Source organism: Anguilla rostrata, chromosome 1 (genome assembly GCF_018555375.3).
Source record: "Anguilla rostrata isolate EN2019 chromosome 1, ASM1855537v3, whole genome shotgun sequence".
NCBI classification, from domain to species: domain Eukaryota; kingdom Metazoa; phylum Chordata; class Actinopteri; order Anguilliformes; family Anguillidae; genus Anguilla; species Anguilla rostrata.
The window spans coordinates 44,055,922-44,073,664 of record NC_057933.1 but is presented as its reverse complement, the minus strand read 5'-3'; the positions used below and the strand labels follow the sequence as shown (position 1 = coordinate 44,073,664).

Here is a 17,743-nt window from a genome sequence, read left to right as displayed (position 1 = left end):
TCGATTTATTTTATGATAGTTTTTTTTTTTTTTTTTTTTTTCTGGCCCCAGCGGCAGATTTGGTTTCTCAAACCGCTGAAGTGCTTTTTTTATCTCCAGTTTGTTTGTTCAGTTATTTCTATTTTTATGTTTTTTTGGCGAACTTAACCTTGATATCAGTTCTGTGGTTTTTGAGTGTGGTCGAATAAGCCAGTAAATATTGTCTTCAGTTGAGCGAGTTTACATTTTATTTCACCCATGGGTAAACATCCCTCTTCACACACACACACGCGCATGCCCACACACACGCACAAACACAGACAGACAGACACACACACACACACACACGCAAAAGAAAAAAAAGTTTTAAAAACCGCCTTCGTTCCGAAGGTCTGACCAACAGTCACATCGTGCCTTAGTAAGATGTCAGAGACATTATTATTATTATTATTATTATTATTATTATTATTATTATTATAGGAAAAATGTCATATTTAGGCTCATTTCCTGGTGGAACAGACAGAGATGACCTGGGCCCCCGAACCCCAGTTATCCCAACTTCACCCCCTTCCTCTGTGACACGAACCATTCCTGAGCGCCTGCGTTAAATCCCCAGGGCTTGTTTTAAATCCCCAGCCGTCCTCCGGGGTCAAACCAGCGAGGCCCCGCCCGGCCCGGGTCTCTGAGCCACCCCCTCATTTACCAACCAGTGCAAGTTTAGCAAGAGCCTAAAGTCAGGGGGGCACAGGCTCAGACTTGTGTGTTCTCGCTGACTTCAGCTCAGTTCTCCTGCGGCTTTAGAAGTCGACCTCATTCCCAGCATCCTCTCCGGCCTTGTCATCCCGATGCACTGGGCTAAGCTCACCTCGCATGACACAGTGTCCCGCATCAGAGCACAGACTGTGCCTTCAAATCTGCCCTCCGAGTCCCAGACAAAAGCTGCCTGAAGTCATTTTCATGGGAAGGAAGATTAGCCCCTATGTAGACTGCAAAGTAACAATTTTATTAGAAAATGACAGATTGGCGAGCAAATAGGATATGAAAAAGAGAAAGTAGTAACTCCCGTTCATTGAATTTCCCCTATCATAAACTTGGCCGTATACTTTTCTTTAAAAAGTTTCCTTCTTTCATCTCCTACAAAAGATTTCTTTCTCTCATCTCCTCCTATAATACAATTTTCCTGTTATTTTGGTTGGATCGATTCGGGGACAGCATGCGGTTAGTATAGAAGCGTATTTAGATATGTATGAATGCAGTGTACGCTGTATCACTGTACTGTTATTGGTAGTAACATGTAATAAAAAATAAGATTAAGGGACTACATCAAAGTTTTATTTAGCATGAAGTGCAGAGGCCAGGTACAGGTAATGCTGCACGTGTACTCAACAGGTAAACAGTGATCTCTGTACGAGTAGCACTGTTCAGCAACCTCGCATCTTTCTCCTCGCTCCCTTTTAGAGCCCTCCCACCGTCAGACTCCGCCCCAACTTATCGGCCGGCGAACTCGCACCTTGTTTAAATCGGCCGAGAAACGGTCTCACCGCACGGGGGGGGGGGCTCCCGCTTTGGGCACCAGGGGTAGATCTCACAGCCGTTAGATTTCCAGCCCCCGTCTAGGGAAGATTCTCGCGTCTATGAGGGGAGAAAATGGCGGAGTCGGTGGGCGAACGCTGAGCGTCCGACGGGTGTGGGAAAGCGCAGGGGGGCGAGAAGGGCGGCGGGAGCGGGCTGCGGGTTTGGGCGCGGCGCGCTGTGTCCCCGCTCTGAGGTATTTCGCCCGCGCAGCGTAATGAAACCGGCCTGTTTGCTGAAGGGCAGGCGAGAAGGCTCGGTCGTCAGGTAGCGCGGCGGGTAAAAGTTTGGATGTTTGGTAACAGGTGGGGGAAGTGCGGTGTCATGTGGGGGTGTGGGGTAGGGGGGTGGTGTCGTTGACTGATATGTTGACCCCACTCTAGAAGGCTTCTTCCTGACGCTGGTTTGAAGTGCGTTTTGTCGTACCGGCTGTTTGGAGGCCAGAGCAATAGCCCGAGGCTGGGAGGTCAGAGGCTGCTCGCATGAATAATGGAAATAGAAACGTGCTGCTCTTTAAGGAACAGACCACAGCTCCACAGACGTTCTCAAAGGCACGCATTTACTATGTCCGCATTCATAGAATACGACCCCAAGCCAGTATGAAGTCTAAAGTGCATAAACTGCCCGCAACAAACAACAGTAGGATGACTGACTAAAGGAAGTGTTAAACTGTCGCTGGGTGATTTTGCAGTAAAGTGAAGTAAATGAACATGGAAACCTTTACAGTATGTCATGGAAATGGCATGGCACCAGAGGTGACGTTGCAAACCTTCACCGCCTGCTCTCTGACGCTGTCGTGGAGCTCCACCAGACTCTGTTGCTAGCTGTAGCGTGACAGGTGGACAAAAACCCAGACGATTATTCAAGGGGTCTACTGTTAATAGTTTGTAACATGAAAACGTGAAATTAAAATAGAGCTGTTTCCTCTAAATATCTAAATCTGGCTTTGTCTTTTATAGGCTTGCAGTTTCAAAAAAAGAGTATTTAAACATTCAAAACACGCAGTTGGTAGGTTTTCGCAAAAGGAACAGGCACTTTCTCGCTTGTCTGCTGAAAAGCCAGTGACAGCTCACTTTGGGTGCAGTGTGATATATTTGTCAGAACTGTACTTCTGCAGTTTACGCATATTTTAAAAAAAGATATATTTTTTCTCTCAGGAAAATCGCTTTAATCCACCTCATGCTTGGGTGATGTGTCATTTCCCTTTGGGAGTAATATTCACATCAACCAGATTTCACTTAACACGGGTGCTTTTAAGGAAGGAGTTATCACAGAGCGCTTGAGAGCATCACAGTGAAGGCATGCATGTCGGGACATTACTGAGCGCGTGCGTATTCGTGTCTCAGCCTGTCAGACCGTGTGCGGGTCTGAGTACACACGCGTCCGCCAGCCCGTCCGGGTCAGCGTCAGCCCGTGCGAGCGAACGGCTGCGTTCGCGTGCGCGCGAAGTGTGAGGGACCCGCCCTCGCCGACACGTGCGCGAGCTCAGCTGGCTCTGTGACACGGGAGACGGGGGCCGGAGGGCGCTCGGCAAAATCGTGGAAGCTTATTTAACGCACCCAGGAGTTTTCTGGACGCACCCAGGACCTCTGGACGCTCCTCTCCCCGTGTCACTGGCGCGAGAAAGTTAGCGGGCTCTCTGTGGATCCGTTCGTCTTCCCGTTCAAACAGAAAGACGGGGAGCTGCGGAACGCGGCGGCGAAGTGGCGGCTCTCAAGGGGTCTTCTGCCGAAAGCTTCGTTTACCTCCTGTCTGCCGTGCTCGACGCAGCCAGACCGTGAGCGTTAGCCTCAGTCGTTTTTTTATAAACTTTTTCCGTCCCGCATTTCTGTCTTTTCCCTTTTATGAAGAATGGCCGTTCGTATTCGGAAGCCCAGAGCCCCCCCCTTATCGCAGAAGCGTCAGTGGGGGGAAGTGCCTGCGGGAGAATGCGGACGGGGCCGAGCCCTCCTCCGACGCGCCTCCCGCCAGCCAGCGCTGCGCAGCGAGCTCGCGTTAGCGTAGCTGGTGCAGGGAGTCTGCAGGCCCGCGGTCGACTGGAACAGTCACTCTGGTGCTGTGGGTTGGGTTGGGGGGGTGGGGTGGGGTGGGGTGGGGAGGGTGTAGAAGGGGTCATGCCACCTGAAACCTCCACTCCCATCCGGGACCGCCGGTGCTGCCAGGATTCAGTATGAGGCGTCCATCAACACCCTGAAAACGCTCTAGCAAGGGACACCCCCAAGCAGTTGTTTTTTTGTTGATGATTTTAGGATTATTTATTTTCACAGATTTGTCAAGAGTAATTGTGAATCGTGTCTTATGTCTCTAAAGTAACATTCTTTTTCTTCATGATAGTTGTTTTGGCAGTGTTTTTGATACGTTGGCAGTGTTTCATTGTTGATTTATTTTCACTTATTTGTTTTTGGAGGGGGAGGGTGCTGGTGTTTTCTTTAAGGAGTGCATTTTTTCTTATAGACTAAGCTCACGTATTTATTTTAGGTCTTTAAAACAGGGCAGTTTCATTTCATGCGAAGCTGGTTTCGGTGTTGAGTGCCAGAGGGTGAAGTGGATTTGCTTATGATGCAATACTAATGGCACTGGAAGTACTACCTGGAATAAATAACATGCCCAGAAGCAAAGTGAGTCAAAACCTCTGGCGAAATGCTTTTGGCTTGTAGCAGATGTACAGCGTTTAAGTGCTCTTTGCTTTGTCTTTGTGTATCTGAGCAGTGAAGCATTTTTATTTTGCCACGGAATATTAAAACCATTTAAATAAAATCATGAAAAATTGTCTCTGAGATAACCACAGATTATGTTATGAATGCGGTTGGAGAGACTTCAGTCCTTTATGAGCTTTATTTTATTAAGATGTTGTAGACCACGGTAAACATTTAAGAAAACAAACACAAACTATTTATAAATAAAACATTTATATTTACAGGACCTCTAACACAGCATAAATTGTGTCAGCACAGTGTCATAGTGAAAATATATTTCTAAATGTAAGGTGCTAAGCATTAACTCACTTGACAATTGATTCTATGACTGTTCATAGATAGTTCAGATAGAAGCCGTATCTTACAAATGGTAACTTAGCTTGTTAAATGCAACATTAATTGCACATAAGGTTCCATATTTGAAAAGTCAGTGACACTGTGATATCGTCTCGACTGGCTTGCTCCACGTGGCTCGTTCAGTAAGTGGTTATTAAAAAGAAAAAAACATTCACTGTGTGAACATAACTATTTGTTTTCAGACTGTGTTTTTCAGTAGTACTGAGAAACCGTTCAAGTCTAAAAATAATGCGTGGTGAGGGCATGTCATGAGATTGATGAATTCCTCTTGGTGGATTAGCCGTCATTGGCCCTCTCACTGACACAGTAATTAAGGGTTACACAGCCCACTGCGGACAAGTACCTCATCCGTGAATTCGGCTAACTGCCGCGTAGCCCTCAAAAGCTCCTTTCTGTCTCTGGACCTGCTCTCGTAATTCCGATTCAACAGTACGGAGTGGGTGCTTCTGTAATTCAGATTCAACAGTACGGAGTGGGCGCTTCTGTAATTCAGATTCAACAGTACGGAGTGGGCGCTTCTGTAATTCAGATTCAACAGTACGGAGTGGGCGCTTCTGTAATTCAGATTCAACAGTACGGAGTGGGTGCTTCTGTAATTCAGATTCAACAGTACGGAATGGGTGCTTCTGTAATTCAGATTCAACAGTACGGAATGGGTGCTTCTGTAATTCAGATTCAACAGTACGGAGTGGGTGCTTCTGTAATTCAGATTCAACAGTACGGAATGGGTGCTCTCGTAATTCAGATTCAACAGTACGGAATGGGTGCTTCTGTAATTCAGATTCAACAGTACGGAGTGGGTGCTTCTGTAATTCAGATTCAACAGTACGGAGTGGGCGCTTCTGTAATTCAGATTAACCTGTACGGAATGGGTGCTTCTGTAATTCAGATTCAACAGTACGGAATGGGTGCTTCTGTAATTCCGATTCAACAGTACGGAGTGGGCGCTTCTGTAATTCCGATTCAACAGTACGGAATGGGTGCTTCTGTAATTCAGATTCAACAGTACGGAGTGGGCGCTTCTGTAATTCCGATTCAACAGTACGGAATGGGCACTTCTGTAATTCAGATTCAACAGTACGGAATGGGTGCTTCTGTAATTCAGATTCAACAGTACGGAATGGGTGCTCTCGTAATTCAGATTCAACAGTACGGAATGGGTGCTTCTGTAATTCAGATTCAACAGTACGGAGTGGGTGCTTCTGTAATTCAGATTCAACAGTACGGAATGGGTGCTCTCGTAATTCAGATTCAACAGTACGGAATGGGTGCTTCTGTAATTCAGATTCAACAGTACGGAGTGGGTGCTTCTGTAATTCAGATTCAACAGTACGGAATGGGCGCTTCTGTAATTCAGATTCAACAGTACGGAATGGGTGCTTCTGTAATTCAGATTCAACAGTACGGAATGGGTGCTTCTGTAATTCAGATTCAACAGTACGGAATGGGTGCTTCTGTAATTCAGATTCAACAGTACGGAATGGGTGCTTCTGTAATTCAGATTCAACAGTACGGAATGGGCGCTTCTGTAATTCAGATTCAACAGTACGGAATGGGCGCTTCTGTAATTCAGATTCACCAGTACGGAATGGGTGCTTCTGTAATTCAGATTCAACAGTACGGAATGGGTGCTTCTGTAATCCAAATTCAACAGTACGGAATGGGTGTTGACATCTGGCCGTTGGAGAAACGCAAAGAACTGTTTGTAGTAAATACTGTACAGTAGGGAATGTTTTTTAATTTTTGTATTTTTTAGGCCGGGGATGGTGGTGGTGGTTTTGGTGGGGAGGGGTTCAAAGAGAACGGCGGTGTATTTTTGATAACGATCTGCGTAATTACGTCTTCCGCGCTCGCCATGGCAACTTTTCATTTCGTATGCGGACAGGCGTGCCATTTATAAAGCATAAATGGAGGGAGCTGAGCCGGTATCATTAGGGATTCTCTTTGCGCCTGTGTCCTGTCAAATTCCTGGCTGTGCCGGAGAAGGTCGAGAAGATCACTGACAGTAATTGCAATCAGATACGAGGGTGTCTCTGCACGTGTGCGAGCGAGCGCTCGCGCACTAGCTTTTCGCCGGGAGGGTGCGTTTCGCGTGTTTGTCGAGAACCGACTTTCTCCAGAAACGATAACAGACCGTGTGTACTACGCCACTCCGGCTCGCATTATGGGGTTTGCAAATTCCCCTCGTCCGGGAACAGCGCGTGGTTACCGATTCGCCGATCCCCAGCTTCGTCTGCGGCCCTAACCCCGTGATAGTGGAATACGCGGCGCGCACAGACGATACGGGATTCGTTCGATTCGTCGCCGTATGCTCTGCGGCTCGGGGAACGCACATTCATCATGTGGGCTGTATTCCTAAAGGAATACATTTTTAAAAGATGCACGCTTGATTGTCCCCCGTATTGATTTAAACCTGGCAGTGGCTAAGAGTTTTATAGGCTGTTAATTAACGTGCTTGGCATTGATCGAGATGCAGCGAGAGCGAAATCCGGTAATGAACGAAGTTTGCACGAGCTGTGCAGAACCTTTTTTGCAGGGTGAACCTGGGACAGCCCGTGTGGGATGGGGGGGGGGGATGTTCCAAAATTAGGTTCTTATTTACACGTGCCCCCTCATTATACATTTGCTGTCCTTTACGCGGGTAGTCATACCAGTCGACAGGTGTTATACAACAATAAGCGGTCAGCCGAGGTTTTGTATGCGATAAGACCAGACGTAACAATAAGGGAACCCAAACAAATAGATTAAGCAAACAAAAAACAAAATGCTGAGGGAGGAGGAGGAGAGGGCTTCTGTCCTTCGCCCGGCCGCGCAGGTCGCAGCAGTTCGCGATGCGGGGCGTCGTTTTTCTCGGGCCCCGGCGTCCCCGTCTGTCGCGCTCGGCGCTCCCCTCAGGGAGCGGGAGGAAGAGCCGGGAGCGCTCGCGTCCGCCCGAGTCTCGTCTCCGCCTCATTAAAGCCCCGCCGCATTCCAGACGCGTCCCCGCCGTCGCCGGCGAGCTCATTAATCTGACACGCGCGCTCCGCCGAGAAGAACGCGTGGATTTATTTATTTTTTTTTTTTTTTTTGCCGTGGTCCGCAGGTGGAGAGGCTGCTTGTGGAGCGAGAGAGAGGAAGCGGACTGAGCGCGCTCAGTCGCACGCTTTTAGCGCAGGCTAGCGTCATTAGCGGCCCTTTGTGGCGCTCATCGATTTATCTTTTTTCAGATGAAGGGTTTGCTGTGTAGGGCCGGCCTTCTGAGCGGAGAGCCGGTGAGAGAGGTCCGCTCCACACGCTGGGTGGGGGGTGGAGGGGAGAGACGGGTTGGGCAGGTGAGCGTGCAGTAAAGAGCTGACCCTCCCTGGGGTGGGGGGGTCTGTGAGCGGAGTGAATCCAGGCCCCTGGCTCCCCTGCCCGACCCCCCTCTGCGTTTCATTGCGTGTTTGCGTGCCACGCCCACGCCATAATTCTTCGGCAGGCTTTGAACCGAGCGTGTGAGGGAGCTGAAACGCAGGTGTACAGCAGTAACGAGGGTCTGTGCTGGCTTTGCGCAAACACCCGTCGCCACGTCCTGGCGGAGGGCTTTCGTACAGTCCGCCCCCCCCGCAGGGTCTGCAGCGTGTGTGTTTGTGTGCGCACACGCGCGTGTGTGTGTCTGTGGCTCTGTTCACTTTCTCGTGTGTGTGTGTGTTACAGTGCATTCATGCCTCAGCGTACCTGTGTGTTTATATACATACACATTCATGTGTGCTTGTGTGCATTTATGTGCGCATGTTGTGTATTACGGTATGTGTCTTTCCAGCGGTATATAGATGAATCTGGCCATTGAAGTGTAATTAAGGTTGTTATGAGAGTTTATTAAGGATTATTATGGGGTTTGCTTTTCATTCATTGGTGACATTAGTGAACCTTTCCAGCCAGATGGGCTGCTGCTGTCCCACCCTCATTAAAGGGGTTTTACTGGGAGCAGATGCCAGGCCCCCATGTGACTGGGTCCTCTGCTGCATTTCAGCGGCTTCCTCAACTGCTGACCAGATATGATGTCTCTGGGGCAGTTAGTGTGGGCTCAGGGGTTAGAGACTGGGGTTCATGGGGGCAGTTAGTGTGGGCTCAGGGGTTAGAGACTGGGGTTCATGGGACAGTTAGTGTGGGCTCAGGGGTTAGAGACTGGGGTTCATGGGGCAGTTAGTGTGGGCTCAGGGGTTAGTGGACTGGGGTTCATGGGGCAGTTAGTGTGGGCTCAGGGGTTAGAGACTGGGGTTCATGGGGCAGTTAGTGTGGGCTCAGGGGTTAGAGACTGGGGTTCATGGGGCAGTTAGTGTGGGCTCAGGGGTTAGAGACTGGGGTTCATGGGGCAGTTAGTGTGGGCTCAGGGGTTAGAGACTGAGGTTCCTGGGGCAGTTAGGTTGGGGTCAGGGGTTAGAGCTTCTGAGAGGGGGACTGAAAGATTTGCTCTCTTACTGGACCGCGCAGGAGGTTGCTCTCTCTGTCTCTCTCTCTCTCTCTCCATCTGCCTCCTCCTTGCTTTTTCTCCTGCTTATTTCCATTTATGACAGACCAGCTGTGAACGGAATCAAACGGTGAGCCTGCTCCCACAGGCCTCCCCTTCCAGCCTCCACGCAGGGGCGATGCCACAGAAGCAGCACCGAGGCGCGCCGTAGCAGTGACTCTGGAGGCTAATGCTGCCAGTAAAAATGCCAAACGGCAGTGACTCAGCAGGACAGACAGTAAATGTTCGGCTCTGGTAGGAACCGGTCGGAACTGTTCCGAGCAGCGATGCCCCCCCCCCGTGCGGCGGGCCACAGTTTTACTGTAATCCCCCCCCCCCCCCCCCCCCTTGTATTCAAGAGCATGGACGCTGTGGCCCTGCAGCATTCTGCCCGTGTGGGCCCTAACCATTGCCAGCTGGTAGTCATGGTAACGGGAAATGGCCACAGTGGTTAGCCTCTGGTCTGGTCTCCCTTTGTCTCTGGCATGGTCTCTGTCAGTCTTTTTCCCGGTCTCTCTCTGTCTCTGGCCCGGTCTCTCTCTGTCTCTGGTCCAGTCTCTCTCTGTCTCTGGCCCGGTCTCTCTCTGTCTCTGGCCCGGTCTCTCTCAGTCTCTGGCCCGGTCTCTCTCTGTCTCTGGCCCGGTCTCTCTCAGTCTCTGGTCCGGTCTCTCTCTGTCTCTGGACCGGTCTCTCTTTGTCTCTGGTCCGGTCTCTCTGTCTCTGGCCCGGTCTCTCTCTGTCTCTGGCCCGGTCTCTCTCTGTCTCTGGCCCGGTCTCTCTCAGTCTCTGGCCCGGTCTCTCTCTGTCTCTGGCCCGGTCTCTCTCAGTCTCTGGTCCGGTCTCTCTCTGTCTCTGGACCGGTCTCTCTTTGTCTCTGGTCCGGTCTCTCTGTCTCTGGCCCGGTCTCTCTCTGTCTCTGGCCCGGTCTCTCTCTGTCTCTGGCCCGGTCTCTCTCTGTCTCTGGCCCGGTCTCTCTCAGTCTCTGGCCCGGTCTCTCTCTGTCTCTGGCCCGGTCTCTCTCTGTCTCTGGCCCGGTCTCTCTCAGTCTCTGGCCCGGTCTCTCTCTGTCTCTGGCCCGGTCTCTCTTTGTCTCTGGCCCGGTCTCTCTGTCTCTGGCCCGGTCTCTCTCTGTCTCTGGCCCGGTCTCTCTCTGTCTCTGGCCCGGTCTCTCTCTGTCTCTGGCCCGGTCTCTCTTTGTCTCTGGTCCGGTCTCTTAGTCTCTGGCCCGGTCTCTCTCTGTCTCTGGCCCGGTCTCTCTCAGTCTCTGGCTCGGTCTCTCTCAGTCTCTGGCCCGGTCTCTCTCTGTCTCTGGCCCGGTCTCTCTCTGTCTCTGGTCCGGTCTCTGTCACTCCCTGGTCTGGTGTCTCTTAGTGCCTGTCCTTGTATCTCTCTTCCTCTCTCACTGTAAGCCCAACAGACATCTGATCTCACTGAGCCACTATCACACTCCTGGCTGAAGCATAAAAGGAGTCCAGCACTCGCAAATGCAGAGCACATTTCCAGAAGCTCTTATTTGGAGTAGAGTTTGCTGGACATAGTAAACACGTTACATCAGCTACATCAGTTCCATGGCTTGTCTTCTTCATGCCTGGTTGATTTATCCAGGTGTGCGAAGCTGTAATGGTTTCAGCTCTGAGTTGACCGAGCAGTCCTGTTGGTCTGTTGTTTAGCTCCAGTGCCCCCTCCTCCTACCCCACCACCCCACCAGTCTGGAGCAGTGTAGTCCCTTTCCCCTCACGCCAGCCGTAGAGCCCGGTCAGGCATCTGGCCCTTGCTAGCGTGCTCCAGCCCTGTGCGTTTGTTCCCAGACCCCGCTGTAAGTAGTGCAAATGAGAGCAGGGCTGCAGCCTCCGCTCTCTGATAAAGCCCTGTGGGGTCGGGCGGGAGAAAAACCAGCCCCCACCCCCCCCACGGGCTCTGATCGCAGTGTGTGTGTCGCGGAACGGACGCCTTTTGTTAGCCGTAATGAGAAATAAATCATTCCGTTTAATCTCAGAAATGCCCTGCTCGTTGCTTCTAAGCCAGGTTGATGGAAGCCATCAGCAGCTCGGCGCGCTGGCTGGGAAAGAGACCCGGGGGCGATTAAGTCTAAAGAGAGGGCGTCGCCGCTTTGGGGTCTAATCACGGGTGTGGATTCTCTGACCCCCCCGGCCCCCTCCCCCTTGTCCCCATCTTGGATGGAAGGATGCGGTCCGCATGCTTAAATGCTAGCAAAAAGAAAGGGGCCGTTTCTGTGAATAAACGGTCTGCTGTCACGCAGTCGGTCTGCTGTCGCGCAGTCGGTCTGCTGTCGCGCAGTCGGTCTGCTGTCGCGCAGTCGGTCTGCTGTCACGCAGTCGGTCTGCTGTCACGCAGTCGGTCTGCTGTCGCGCAGTCGGTCTGGTGTCACGCAGTCGGTCTGCTGTCGCGCAGTCGGTCTGCTGTCACGCAGTCGGTCTGCTGTCACGCAGTCGGTCTGCTGTCACGCAGTCGGTCTGGTGTCTCGCAGTCGGTCTGCAGTCACGCAGTCGGTCTGCTGTCACGCAGTCGGCCTGGTGTCACGCAGTCGGTCTGCTGTCACGCAGTCGGCCTGCTGTCACGCAGTCGGCCTGCTGTCACGCAGTCGGCCTGCTGTCACGCAGTCGGTCTGGTGTCACGCAGTCGGTCTGCTGCCTCGCAGTCGGTCTGCTGTCACGCAGTCGGTCTGGTGTCACGCAGTCGGTCTGCTGTCACGCAGTCGGTCTGCTGTCACGCAGTCGGTCTGGTGTCACGCAGTCGGTCTGGTGTCACGCAGTCGGTCTGGTGTCACGCAGTCGGTCTGCTGTCACGCAGTCGGTCTGGTGTCACGCAGTCGGTCTGGTGTCACGCAGTCGGTCTGCTGTCACGCAGTCGGTCTGCTGTCACGCAGTCGGTCTGCTGCCTCGCAGTCGGTCTGGTGTCTCGCAGTCGGTCTGCTGTCTCGCGAATCACCGTTAAGCGCTGCCGTTCTCCTCTTCAGAGACTTTGGCGAGCTCGGTGAAAAGCCGTTCTCTCGTGCGAACGCTCGATACCCCCGTCTCAGCGAAGAAGAAAAATCAACTCTTAGCATTTCTTCTCGGATCAAAGTTAAGGGTCGGGGTCGATTGAGTCCAGGCCTGAGCTCTGCGCCTTGTCTGGGCCAACGAGCCAGGTGAGGCCCGTAAAGCTTCTGTTTTTTTTTTTGGAGCTGTCGGCCGGTCGCAGGTTTCCGTCTCCCCTCAGAACGCCTCCCGATGCGCTCAGCCGCCGCCGCGGTGAAGCGGGAACGCCGCTGCCTCGCTCGCCGACCCCTGCGAATGCGAACCTCTCGGCTGAACGCCCCGCGTTTCGCGCGAAACTGAAAACGTTCGGGCGTGACAGCCGAGCGCGGATTATTTCCGCCTAAATATTTTCCCGCCCTTTTTTTTCAACGGACGAAGCGCGCTCTCCGTTTTTTTTGTTTTTCCGACGCGCTTCTCTCTCTGCGCTCGTCGCTCCGGCCTGTTCGCCTCCCCGCGTCCCCCAGTTAAGACATCATGAATCTCCCGGGCCCTGCTCCGGAGGCAAATGAGAAATCACGGCTAAAGTGCGCCCGTGAAGGTTTTATGAAATCTCGATAAGGCGAGCAGGGATATGCCATTTTCCGCCTGGCTACCCAGGCCCGGTTGGGTGTGGAGCGTGGGGTCTGGGGGAGGTGGGGGGTAGGGGGAGGGGGGGGGGAGGGGGAGGGGGGGGGCGTTGGCGGTTTGAAGACGGCGGCGGCGGCGTAGGGAAGCGGGCGTCTTGGCGGGGGCCCCGTCTCGCCGATGGAGCTGCGGCGGGGAGCGTCTGTAATTGAAAGCGTACATTACCGTCCCCGGCTTGGCCGCCGCCGCGCCGCCGCGCTAGCCGAGCGAGCCGCGCCCGGCCCCATTATCCTCCCGCCGCCGCCGCTAATGAAGCGCGCGTCCAGCGCCGCGGGGCCCCGCCGAGCGGCCGCTCCCCCGCCTTCATTACACGATAAACTTCACTGATTACTTTCCTCATTTAATTATTTAGCCGAAAATTGCTGACCCCTGCCTCGGGGGGGTGCAGGGGGGGGGTTTGGAGGGTATGGGCCAGTTCTGAGAGGACCGTGTGATTTTTTTATTTGATGTTTTTTTTTCTTTCTTTCTTTTCTTTTTTTATGCTTTGGTTTGGCTCCTCGTTTTCTAATTTGGCGACAGGCCGGTGCGGATGGGAATTGGGTCTTTGATGGACTTTCCTCTACAGGGTCTGCTTGATTGCATTCCACTGAATGACCAGAGAAGAGCGAGCGGCCTGGTTTATTACACATGTGCACGCGCGCACACAGTCACACACACACACACACACAGTCTCACACACACACACACATGCACGCACGCACACACACACACTCACACACACACACTCTCACACACACACATGCGCGCACACAGACACACACACAGGCACACACACACACACTCACACACACACACGCGCACACACACACACAGGCACACGCACACACACACACTCTCACACACACACATGCACACACACACACATACATACACACACACGTGTGCACACAGACACACAGGCACACACTCACAAGCATGCATGCACACACACTCACACACACACGCACACACACAGACACACACACACACACGCGCGCACTGCTGCGACTCCCTGACCTGTCTCTCATGTCGTCATGCGGTTGATGTTCCGGTGCAGGAGCTGCTGTTGCGGTTCACTCCGGATCAGACAGCTGGTGCGACCACACAGACCGGGCCGAGCTGACAGCTGTCACAGCTCCGCGCTCCGCTGTGGCCTCCTCCCCCTCCCCAGCCCTACAGCCGACTGAGCCTCTAATGCGCTGCTGTGTGTTCTGCACGCCCTCACTTTCACACACACGCATGCATACACGCACGCTGTCACAAACACACACACACACACACACACACACACACACATATACAGGCACACACGCACATACACGCACGCTGTCACAAACAAACACGCATACACTCTCACAATCACACAAACTCACAAGCCCACTCGCTTACAGACACACCCACACACTCACATACATACACACACACACACACACATATACAGGCACACACGCACATACACGCACGCTGTCACAAACAAACACGCATACACTCTCACAATCACACAAACTCACAAGCCCACGCGCTTACAGACACACCCTCTCACTCACATACACACACACACACATACGCAGGCACACACGCACATACACACACATACTGTCACAATCACTCACACGCTTACAGGCACACACACACCACAGACACACCCACACACTCACAAATACAGGCACACACAAACGCACGCCTGCATGCATGCACGCACCCACACACACACAAACATACATATGCATGTACACACACGCACACACACGCACACACACACACACACACACACACACACACACACACAACACACACAATCATACACGCACACACGCACACACACAAACACACACAATCACACACAAACACACACACACACGCACACCCGCACACACAAACACACACACCCTGCAGAATGAACCCGCTGGCTCTCCCACACCCACACGCAGCCCCCCTCGGTGCAGTATGATGTGATGGAGAGGGGGGGGGGGCTGCTCTGAGCCAGCAGGCTGCAGTCAGATGGGAACGCTCCCCGGCCAAACAGCTGTGGGGAACGGGAGCACAAAGAGTCAGAGAGAGAGAGAGAGCCTCCGCGTTCCGCCAAGCCCGCGCCGCACCCCTCTCTCCCTCTCTCTCTCCCTCTCTCTCTCTCTCTCTCTCTCTCTCTACCTCTCTCTTTCTCTCTTCTCTCTCTCCTCTCTCTCCTCTCTCTCTCTCTCTTCCTCTCTTCTCCTCCTCTCTTTCTCTACCTCTCTCCTCTCTCTCTTTCTGGCTACCTCTCTCTCTCTTTCTCCTTTCTTGCTACCTCTCTCTCTACCTCTCTCTCTCTCTCTCTTTCTCCCCCTCTCTCTCTCTCTCTCTCCTGCCCCGCCCCTCACACAGACAGAACGCTCAAACAGCGTCCCCGCCGACTCCAGCCGGTCACGTGAGAAGAGCCGGAACCCGGCGTCAAAAAGAGTGAAGCAGCCCACATTGCGCCGGAGAGCCCTCGGACGGGCGCCGGCCACGCCGAGACCGAGCGCCAGACGCTCACGCCGTGTCTAAAGGGCTGAGCGCGTGCCAGTCTACAGAGCGTGTCAGAGATAAGCGCACAGACGCAAGCGTCCACTCTGACAGAAAGAGGAATTGTAACTGAGCACTGGCTCACCAGCTACCTGTGAGCTCCACTGCAACCGATTCGTTTTTCAACTACTCAGGTTTATTTTATTTTATTTTAATTGCGTGCTCTGAGCATGCAAGTAAAATCAACGATATCGGAGTTTCAGTATCGTGAGTGGGCTTTATTTCTGCTGTTGCAAATAGAAAGTGTGCGCACACCGTAGCCAGGCACATTTTTTAGTTTATCTTTCATTATTTGATCTCTATTAAGGCCAGGTCTTTGTTGGGTTCTTTACGGCCGTGTTGAGAGCGCTTACGGAGTCCGGCGCTCTGCGGGCCGAGCGGCTGAGCTGCGCTTGGCGGGCGCGGCGCTCGCGTCATCGCGCGGTTTTATCTCGAAACGGAGCGCGCTTTAAACTTAAACAGAAGCGAGCGCCTGAAACGCTCGTTAAAGGCCCTGTAGGAAGGTGGTTTTGTGTTTAAGCCGCTGTTATCTTCTCACAGGCGGCCAGTCTTAACGCGGTGTGTTGGGGTCTGTGCGAAAGGAACGTTGGGCCTCGGACTGCGTGCTGATCCGCGCAGCGGGGGCTCCCCAGGCGGAAGTGTTCGCGTTCGGCGAAGCTCGCGGCTAACGACGGTTTCCAGACGAGGGCTTTTCAGCGGCGAACGGCGGCGACGGCCGCGAGGGAGGGAGTATGACGAGAGTCGCTCCCGTGTGCCACCATCTTTGATTTGTCTTTTTAGTTGAGCTGACCAGCCGTCTCCTTCCCGCCCTCCTGGCCTGGCTGGCTCGTCCAGCTCTACGCTTGAGCTTGTCCCCGTGTCCCTGTCCTGCTTGTAGCGGGCTCTCCGGCGATGCGTTCTGTAAACGCAGGTGAGGCGGGAGGCCCGGGCTCCGTGAACACAAGCCCCGCCCTCCTCTCCAAACGCAGGCCGAAACGCAGCGGGTGGAATCACCGGAGAAGCACGTTCCAGCGCCCTTCTGGTGATCCTGAAGTCTCAATTACTTTCTTCTCTCACTTTCTCGTCTCTCGCTCTCCTCTTTCTTATTTCTCTCTCCCTCTCTCCGCCTCTCTCTCTCTCACTCTCTCCTCCCTATTTGCTCTTTCTCCTGCTCTCTCTCTCTCTCCCTCCCCCCCCCCCCCTCTCCAGTTCTCAGTTGTCTTGTTGAGCTCCTGAGTCGGGGGCCCAATCGGCGTTTGGAGTGGGGCACTCCGCGTGAGAGCGGCGTCTGATTGCACTCCGGTGCGCTGGAGTGGGCCCGTCTTTAACGAACCTGTCGCCCCGCCGCCGCCTCGCGCATCGCTCCCGCATAAATCTGCTCCCCCCCCCCCAAAATCAAAAGGTTATTGAGCCCTGAATGGCACTCGGGGCCTTCAATCCCCGATCCTCCTCTTGTGTGGGCCCGAGGGCGAATTACGGCACGGGTGGGGTGTGGGGGTGTGGGGGGGGGAGCGGGAGCCAATGGGATCGCGCCCCGCCCGCGGGCTGATGGCACTGGACGCGGCGCTTGAGAATGTGATCCGGACCGGCGGGCTGCTCTGAAGGACGGGGGGACTGAAGGGGAGGGGTGGGGGGGGGGCAGAAGGGGGTGGGGGGGGGAACAGAAGGTCTATTGAGAGGCCGCACCTGTGCTGGCCGGGGAGAAGCCCTTAAAGCCGAGCGAGGGCCCTCTCCCCAAATGGAAAAGCGCGCCCGTCGAGAGCGTCGCTCCCTCCGCCGTAATTGGCCAGGCCGCCGTCGCCGTCAGCGCTCTCTGATGTGCGCTGTCTGTTACGCACCCTCCATTTCCTCCCGCGCGTCCACAGCCAGTCAAGTGAGAACCCCCCCCCCCCCCCCCCCCAACGCTGTCTGAGTAATGTGTGCAGGTGTAACAAACAAGCGTTTCAGTTCTGAAGGGACGGACGGAGGAATTTTTATCTGGGTGATGCGATTTCCAGGAAAGGCTTTTACTCTTTGAAGAAAAGCGGCGTTTGCGGTATTACCTGTTTACTCTGTGTAAATTACGTCGGAATCAAAATGGGAGCGTGGGGGGGGGAGTCTGTGACCGCAACGAGGACCCGTCTGCCCGTCAGTCGCGAGCGTGGGCGGTTCTTCTGCGCGGTGTGTTGTTTTGGCCGTGTGACTGAATGGCCGTCGTGTGGAACCGACGCTTCGATTCACTGGTCAGAGGTAGCGGTTCAGCCAGTGAGTCCCCCCCCCCACCAAATCGCGTTCAGCTTTAGAGAGGGGTCTTCATGCTCACCCTACGGGGCCTGAAGGTATGCTGTGAATTTGTCGGCTATCTGTTTTTTGCTTTGTGACTTTAAGTCACAGTAGTAAGGTAGCAACATTTTCTCAAGCTAGCGAAGACGCAAAGACGCACACCACAGTCGCTAGCACCTTCACTAGCAGGTTTCCTGCAGGAGACATGTTCTGGGCAATTGGGCTCTCCCTTCCATGAACAGAAC

The 17,743-nt window shown here is 53.5% G+C and overlaps 1 protein-coding gene across 4 annotated transcripts in view; it reads left to right on the top strand.

Moving 5' to 3' along the window:
- The window catches only part of cdkal1 (CDK5 regulatory subunit associated protein 1-like 1), a 373,644-nt gene that overhangs the window by 237,587 nt on the left and 118,314 nt on the right, over positions 1–17,743 (top strand). The gene's annotated exons all lie outside the window — the stretch shown is intronic.